Here is a 10,130-nt window from a genome sequence, read left to right as displayed (position 1 = left end):
ACAAATTTACATAACATTGACAACATAAAATAACAAATACGTGCCAGAGACAATATACTCGGAGAGCATAACTAAGTTCTTTTGACATTTGCCGCTTTGACACATTTGGCCAATGTTTCTAATTCGTTGGTATTTTGTCCGTTAGATAACTGTATCAATTTAAACATACTTGTTTTTAGTAGTACCTTTTCAAATATATCTTACGCATATCAGAATAGCATGGGCATTTTAGAATAAAATGAAATTCATCCACGACGTCAATTGAATTACATACAGAACACATTCTCAAATGTCGCTGGAAATTTTGATAACAACCTTTAAATCGTGAGCTGAAAATCGAATTTTAGTGATTTCATTTTAGTACCCTTTCCCTAATGGTTTTCTCAACGCAATATCATAGTCTTATCAGACTAAAAACTACCGATGGAGGATGTCTTCCGACTTTGCGCTCATAGACGGTGGCCTGACAAGTGGGATGCAGTGTTCAGCTGCCCGGGACCAGCCGACCTGTCCAACAGTTGACAAGACACGGTTGTTTTATATCTTACATACAAGAAAAAGGAAGATGCTAGTCCTTAAAACCTAGAATATAGAAATAAGTTAATTACAAGTACAGGATCAATTAAGATCCTTTACACCGGAATCAAATACACAATAAAAACAATTTTGAAATAAATTAACTGTGACGACAGTTCCATTTTCTACATGATTCATGGCCTATAAAAGTGGAATTGTTCGCGGCGTGGACATTTTCGCATATTTCGCGATCATTAAATCTCCGCGAAATTATCCACACGCGAACACAATAACACGTGAAAATATTGACACGCGAATATTTTCACCAGATAAACTTAATACCACAAAATCCAAGACGCAAGTTCCTAGTGGTATACCATATGTCGGCATTCAAGCGTTTATATAGTCCGTGATTTGTAACGTTGTCATGGTCGGTCAAGATCTGGATCAGCCTAATACCTATCTAATTCATTTTAAAAGAAATTCACTGTTTCTGATACTGGTTGATTATTACATATTTTAACTACACGTAAAGCAAAACAGATCTTTCTGATATCAGTTTACTGTGTTGTGGATTTTTTTTCAGTGGCATCTTGTCCCCTTTCTTTAGGCCTTGTCGCTCGATATTCGAAGACAAACACTACCATGCGATTGCAGATATCGTTCGTTATTTTAAAAACCTCTTTATTGTCTCCCCTGACTCTTCTGTAGGACAGTGTATGACTTGTCCTCGAATTCAAGGTACTGCTTAGTTGCCCTCCACAGCCTCTATCAAAATCTTTTACGGATACCATACAGCACTCACGTGCTTAAGATGTACTCAGAAGGTAATATTCATTAGAAAACGAAAAAATCGCCTAATTAGTGAGAAAAAAACACACTTTAGAAGTATGAAGCTAATATATTTGTTTGTCTCTTGTCCTTCCAATCTTTGCGGGAGATTTGTTTGTCTAATTCTGTAAATGGATCTGCGATTCCAGCTTTCGTTTTTGACTCAGTTACGCCAACCATGTATTGTGTCTTCGTGACCATTCTGCCTCTACGCCTCACGCATACTTACACGTTCCATTTTCATCTACATTTTTTCCCAAGAAGAATTTTGTTCGCAGTTGCATATCATGCTAATTAAGAATGAAATCATCCCAAAAAGTAAAAAATGTCGTTTTCTCCCGACAATACCCCATGTTGTTATTTTGCCAAAATATCATAAGGAATGAAATATTTAAAGTAGATGTGGTGTCAAAGATAAGAAAGTTGACGGAGTAGATGAATGTTTTCATTTCCTGCGAGAAATCCTTCGACTGCGTTAAAGTATGTCGTCGTTTTGAAGTCTGTGTCCTCGTGTACTAGATGGGTGGTTATCAAGAGAGGAAATGCTATATGACACCCTAGACTTGTCGTTGAAGAAGAGTCATTCTAACATAATTTTTATTACACTACTTCAATATATTAATGACCTGTGCGTTTTCCTTTTAAGATTTGTACATAGACATTTTCTTATCCGGCTGAATGAGTTAAAAGTGGTGCCTACGGTGGGAAATATGTGTTCGATTATGATTTGATCATTAAATTGCTAACGAACTAGCGTAAACTTTATTTAATCTACAAAAAATGCGAAACAAGTTATATCAACAAATATTAAAAACTCCTGTGACGTCATACTTTGAGGACAGAAGTCCATGATTGTCAGTTTGATGTGTCATTATCTAATGGTGTTAATTACGCTTGTTGGCACAGATTGAAGTGTGCAAAGGGTCTTACTGCGGGCGAAAATCATAGAACCCGGGAAAACCCACGTGGCCAGGCAGGTGACCCCATACCTTTTCACTTCCGATCGGGGAATCGAACCCCGGCCGCCTATATGAAAGTCAAGGGTACCATCCGACCACGCTAACGAACTAACGAACGATATATCCAAAGAGTGTTAAAATTTTTTTAGGGGTTTGCACCAAGGAAATGTCCTAAACTGACTCTTATTCCATGTATCATATATTTAAATTAGTATGTCTACACTTTACTTGCTCAGTGTGTCCATGCTACCGTGCTGAAAACCATAAACTAATCCAACTTTGACCCCCAACTGGTGAGGTTACAAATAACAGGTAACTAAATAGGCCTTAAGTATGTCAATGCTTTATAATTATAAACGTCGACACATTTTGAATTCGTAATCAAAGAAAATGTAATGAAATTAAATTACTATTATTTGTTTGTGTTTACTTTGTACAACTATGAAACAGGAATATATAAAATTACTAAACTGCTTATGAGGTAGATCCACAAATAGGAATTCTACCCGGGACATGCTTCATGGCTTTCTCGTATGACATCACAGCATTTAGATTAAAGATTTTTTTGCCATTAACGGAATCGTAAACGAGACAAATAAAAATTAAGTTTGTGATAACACAAAACATCTTGAATTATTTATGAGATAATCAAAACTATGATCAAAGTCTCATATTTATATTAAAGGCGATAACTTATGGGGATAATATTACTGTAATTTTATCCTAGGCGAAATAAAGAATTAAACACATGTTGACAATGGATCAAAAAGCATCGTTAAAGGAAACCTGTTTGAAATTAACAACACATCGTGTGGGAATGACGTCAGAGGTGTTCATTTCTGTCTCTCGTCACTCACATTTACTAACAAACAGCTGATTTTACGAAACTGACATTAATAATGCGCACTGACTTCAGAGGGAAGACGAGAGGTATTCATGGAGTGTCTACCGTAATAATGTAACTTGCTCAGAGCAAATGAACTAGACACCGGGTACTTTTAAGTCAAATCCAAATTGAAATGAGGAATTTTAAACTCCTAGTGAAAAAATCTCTGTTAAGAATTATACTGGAGGGATAATTCAACGAGGTAAAAAATCTATACTGCATTCGCACGAATGTAAGATTCTATTCGTCACAAATCTCATGTTGGCGAGAAATTAAAGATAGCCGGATGTGAAATTATGAAATGAACAATTGATGAATTCGAGGGTCATAGACAAAAATATACTACATTGTATATTCAAATAGTCTATCAAATCAGGGTCGGAAAGCAATGCTTGCACTTTTTACAAAATGTAAACACATGAAATTATATATTGAAACAATGTTGTGAACTAGGTCGTTTTCCACTTCAATATCACAGGAAACTCAGGATAATTAAGTACTGGTTTAAGTTAATTACTACACGAAATTGAATCTTAAATTACCCTTCCTAAACACCTGATATTTTTCTCCGTGTACTTTTTAATGTCTAAATATAATGTTTTTTCCCTTTCTGATGGATTTTGAGTCAGAATTACGGTTTCGTTATTATGTCAGTTTTCTTTGTATGTAATGGGACGATTTCAGGTCTCATAGATTTTCATATGGCATTTATAATGACAATGAATGCTATTCAATGATTGTAGCCACTAAGAAAACAAACTTTATTCAGCAATCATTCAATTTATCGTTTTAGTTTTGAATAGATAACAAAATAATCTTTTGGAAAGGTCCAGTCATGCAGTGGTATCAGAGGGTGCCAATTATGACGCCTGCAATGACGTCATGACATTCATGGTTTCATGAACATGGCATTCCTTCGGATTGTCCATCATGTTTCATTTTACGGAATAACCCTTGCTTTACTGAAATTATGTACTTGATTTCGGCAGGTAAAGTCTGCTGATAGAAAAAAAAACATTTTACGGTATTCACCAAAACTACGGTCGCGGATATAAATATTTATTACAACCATCAATGGTTGCAATTTACATTAAATCGTGTTTCAAATTTACATCTTAAGCAACAAAACCATTAACATAGGAATGATCCTGACGCCAAAGTCACTTGGTCATAAGCGGATCTTATCAGAGGTCATGTTAAACATAGGCTTTTGAGATTTGAGAAATAAACAAATCATGATGTTAAATATAAAGTTTGAATATCAGATTATGTAGGGTAGGTAGATAGTAAGTCTTTTATATTTTACACGTACGAGGAGTTCTCGTTTGTTCACAGAAAAGTAATATTCACATTAAAATCAACATTATCTGAAATTTTCATCAATGACGGTACCGTCCTATAGTAAATACATGTATTGAGACCTGGCATTCATATTATCAGATATTTGCCAAAGACAGAAACGTAACGAGATGAATTTTATCGTCAGCGTGTTCTAAAGAAAGAACAAATTCATGCTCTTTTTATTGTCGAAAAAATGTTTGTAATTTACATAAATCTGAAGAATGCAAATGTTATGATCCGGCTCCGGTTTCATACGACCTTTAAGGCTTCAGCAAATTTTAAAATGAAATACAATTTTTTGTTCATCAACAACACATGTTTTTTTGTCTCCTTCGATTCATTCTCTGTTTTCAAAGCAAGTTAATTTATATATTAGTGCAATCAAAATATGAATTTAAAGACATTTTGGGAGGTCGACAAGGTGATGTTTTATTGCAGATGTTCTTATAACAACTTTATAACCATTTTTTGGGTTAAAACGTGAGTGTGTTACTACACAGGCGCTTGCATAGAAAATATCACTTTCGATTTTTTTATACGGAAACTGGATACCAATACAGAAAGGGGGGGGGGGGGGGGGGGGGGGGGGGGGGGGGGGGGGGGTTGCTGACCCTGGGGATAAAATGACATCTAAACCTTTGAAGTGTGAAGTAATATTTGTCGTGTAATTGTGACTGGCAGGATTAGGTAACCGATCCTTTAAATAAATCCTCGGATTTAACTATCGCGTCACGGTTGAAAATCCAGAACTAAAAGCGATCCCATAATTTAACAGCAATCATGGATCAAAACGGGAACAATTGGATAAGATAAATGTATACCGTGCCCTTAAGATATAAAATGTGTAAGGAAATCGGACTGAGAAACTGGGACATCACGTGTTTAACAACCCTCGTCATATCGTGTAGCTTTAGAAAGTCACGCGTTATTGTATCTTAAAAAGTGAAATGCTTTTTTTGTCCCCGATTATACTCCTTTTGAAACAGGATCCTTTTTTTATTACTGTGAATTTTCTGTGAAGCAATTCTCTGAATTTAATTAACTACCAACGGAATTGAAATTTGCTATGATGAATCCTGCATTTGATATGATTTAAGCTGCATGTATTATGAAAGTCTGAAAAGTTTCGTTTCTAAGTTATTTTAACGTCTTCGAAACAGTCGTGGTCAAATGAGGACGGATATCAAGGAGACACCAACAGCCAGGGTCTTGTGAGGACGGTTGTCAAGGAGACACGAGCAGCTAGGGTACAGTGAGGATGGTTGTCATGGAGACACCAACAGCCAGGGTCTTGTGAGGACGGTTGCCATGGAGAAACCAACAGCCAGGGTCCTATGAGGACGATTGTCACGGAGACACCAACAGCCAGGGTCTTGTGAGGTCGGTTGTCAAGGAGACACCAACAGCCAGGGTCTTGTGACGACGGTTGTCAAGGAGACACCAACAGCCAGGGTCTTGTGAAGACGATTGTCACGGAGACACCAACAGCCAGGGTCTTGTGAAGACGGTTGTCAAGGAGACACCAACAGCCAGGGTCTTGTGAAGACGGTTGTAACGGAGACACCAGCAGCGAAGGTCTTGTGATGACGGTTGTCAAGGAGACACCAGCAGCCAGGGTCTTGTGAGGAAGTTGTCAAGGAGACACCAACAGCAAAGGTCTTGTAAAGACGGTTGTCAAGGAGACACTAGCATCCAGGGTCTTGTGAGGACGGTTGTCAAGGAGACACTAGCATCCAGGGTCTTGTGAGGACGGTTGTCAAGTAGACACCAACAGTCAGGGTCCTGTGAGCACCGTTGTCAAGGAGACACCAACAGTCAGGGTCCTGTGAGGACGGTTGTAAAGGAGACACCAACAGCCAGGGTGTTGTTGGTTAGGGTTCTCACATTTAGTCGCCTCTTATGGCATTCGGTGAAATACAGCAGGACATACTCGGTTTGTCCAATCTAATTCACAATTAGTCGCCTCTTACGACATGTCGGGAGATAGAGCATCTCTACATCGTTTGGTTATTTCATCGTCATTTCATGATGACATCACCATTCAATCTCTGCAAATCATCATTTCATCACTACAATACTAAACTATCATTTCATCATCATCATCATCATCATCATCATCATCATCATCATCATCATCATCATCGTCGTCGTCGTCGTCGTCGTCGTCGTCGTGGTCGTCATGAAACTTCATGTAATCATCGTCGTCGTCATCATGACATTTCATGTAATCGTCATCATCGTCGTCATCATCGTCGTCGTCATTTCATTTCTACATCATCAATCATTGCCTCATCATTACTGTCATAATCAATATCAACACACGTACGATCATACAAAACACATAACGATGGTCGGACAATAAACGTCAGATACAATATATGAAGATTTTTAATCCGCTGCATTATTGTTACACCTGGACCTGTAAAAGTAAGTGATATCGTTTATAATACCAGTCATGCAATCAAACCGATTATACTATATGGCTGTGAGGTTAGGGGGTTTTGTGACACCAAACTCTTAGAACGTCTACATATGAAATTCTGTAAACATATCCTTAAATTGAAAACATCTACACCAAACTTTATGATATATGGAGAATTGGGAAGGTTTCCATTAAGTATAAATATAAAAGTTCGTATGATTGGATTTTGGGCCAAAATGATGGTTTCAACTCATAATAAATTGAGCAACAAATTTTTCCAAATTTTAAGACATTATAATTCTCAATGGTCTAACTATATTAAAAATATTTTTGAAAAATGTAATTTAATAGATGTTTTTGAAAACCATGAATTTACTAGTATACGCTGCTTAAAAATACTGTTTTTCATACCCTAAGAAATTTGTTCATAGGTAATTGGAAAAATGATGTTTTCAATTCTCCGAAAGGGACCAATTACAGAATTTATGAACATGATTTAAGTTTAGAAAAATATCTACTTGACCTCCCTCCTAAGCTAGCTAATTCCTATTGTAAATTTCGAACTTGTAACATTAAATTACCAATCGAATACGGAAGATGGAATAACATCCCAAGAGAAAATAGAATCTGAAATAGGAGACGAATTCCATTATCTATTTAATTGTAGCGATCATCAAATAGCATTAAACAGAAAAAATCTATATATAGTTACTATTAGGAAAGACCAAGTAATTCAAATTTAATACACTCTTTAATTTTGTAGTAGACGATGAATTGAAATCACTTGTGAAATTAATTAAAGAAATAAGAACACGACTCAACAATATTTAAGATAATCTCTTGCTTAACAAATGTATCGATGTATTATATCATATGTCCTGTACACATTTTGTATGTATATAATTCTCTACACTTTATATGTTTATGAGAATAAAATATTGTCATTGTCATTGCAGTTTACACTGCAACCCGAGCCAACCGCAGCACACCATCCTTCACACAAACAATGGATGTTTCTTCAGTGTAGAAAGTTGACAGGATCACAAATTGTACATGTATATTAACATACGGTACTAGGAGTATTCATTTGCATGTTTGAATCTTGTTAGTTTTTCATTGTGTAGTAAATTTTCGACAAATTATAATTGTCCATGCTTATTTCATTTCAATTATTAAACTAATTACACAATGCAATTAGCTATTTATCTTTAGTAATTAATAGTTTTCATTGTGTGTGTTTTTTTTATAATAAATCGAGTATATGTTTCATTAATTAATTTAGGAAATAAAGGATGTTTGTCGATAATGTGTACATATTCTTAATCAAATGACAACATTTAAACTTTCAGGGTCAATAGCAAAACGTGGGGCATCACGTGGTAAAGAATGGAGGAGCTCAATAACAGCATCTTTGTCGTCACGTGATAACGAAAAGAGAAGTTCAATAACAGGATCTCTGTCGTCACGTGATATCGAAAGGAGGGGCTCAATAACAGCATCTCTGTCGTCACGTGGTATCGAAAGGAGGGGCTCAATAACAGCATCTTTGTCGTCACGTGGTAACGAAAGGAGGAGCTTAATAACGGCATCTCTGTCGTCACGTGGTAACGAAAGGAGGAGCTCAGTCACAGTATCGCTGTCGTCACGTGGTAACGAAAGGAGGGGCTCAATCAACACATCTCTGTCGTCACGTGGTAACGAAAGGAGGGGCTCAATAACGGCATCTCTGTCGTCACGTGGTAACGAAAGGAGGGGATCAATAACAGCATCTCTGTCGTCACGTGGTAACGAAAGGAGGGGCTCAATAACAGCATCTTTGTCGTCACGTGGTGTACTCGTAATGCAACGCGCCGTACCAGCAGAACCGAACTAGTTCGCGTGATTATTGAAGCTGGATCCAAGATGGCGGAATTGTGATGCCTCATTCGTCGTTCAAATGTAGTTTTTGTTAAAAACAATACGGGGTATTTTCATTTACTTAATAAACTGTATCAAATATATAATTATTTAAGTAAATATATGATGGAACGTTGTTAAAAGAAAAAAATAATCTATATTTATATTTGAAGAGACGGTCGCCATCTTGAGCAATCATGAATGCGAACAACAGCTACATTTATGTACGAACCCAATAAATGAACGCATGGGTATGTAGTCCAACAGAAGCTTTATAAATAGAAAGGTCTCGGCCGCCACGTGTTGTCCCAAATGTTTCTTGTGTAAATACATCTGGACCACTCGTGACTCGAAAGAGTTACACCTGAAGAGTTACACCTGGTTCTATAAATAGAAAAGTCTGGGTTGTCACGTGTTTAGGTAACGTGTTTGGGCCTGCCGTAATTACACAATATCATCGACCCAGACTACGTAATATAAGCTAGGTCTTACTATATAGAGTAAACATCTTGTCTAAACAATAGACGAAATGTCAATTCAAAAGAACATACAATTCAATACGTAGTCCTACCATTCTCTTTACAGGTACAGGTAGACACATTGATTCACATCTATACATGGTTCATTCCCACTCAGCCAACATGTTGTTTTTGCTATATAAACATTACCTGAGTTTACCTGTGGAAAATGTAGGTATAGTCTGTTTCAGTATACGTATACATGGGACTCAAAGGTGACTAACAATAAAAGTGATGAAAATGTTTAAGAATACCTTTAAAAATATACATTCATGTGTACGTATTAACAGAATACATATACTGATAATTTATTACTTATATTAATAATGATAGTACACAACACTTCAAATATGAAATAATGGAAAAATCTTTCATAATTAAAAATGCACCATATACAGGTAACAATGATATACAGTGTACTTTCAATCATTTTTCCCCTTGTTCTTTTCCCCCTTTCAATTAGATATGATTACTATCTTATAATAAGCAACTAATTCTTACAAATGGAATTATTGTTTCAACAAAAATAAAGGTGCATTTTGTTAAAATCACATAAAGAGTTAACGGCATAAACTTAATGATATGTAGTCAAAACTGTTTACAAGAGAATGTGTATGTAACCAACACAAACACAACCAATTGTTATTCCCTCAAAATTACAATAAACAGTATACACCTTGGTCAAATCATTTTACCAGATCCATTAGTTATTTTTCTCTGAACACTTACTGTTTCCTGAACATTAACATTCAATTTCATAA

This window comes from Pecten maximus, chromosome 10 (genome assembly GCF_902652985.1).
Source record: "Pecten maximus chromosome 10, xPecMax1.1, whole genome shotgun sequence".
Classification (NCBI taxonomy): Eukaryota; Metazoa; Mollusca; class Bivalvia; order Pectinida; family Pectinidae; genus Pecten; species Pecten maximus.
The sequence above is the reverse complement of the archived record's forward strand: the minus strand, read 5'-3'. Positions refer to the sequence as shown.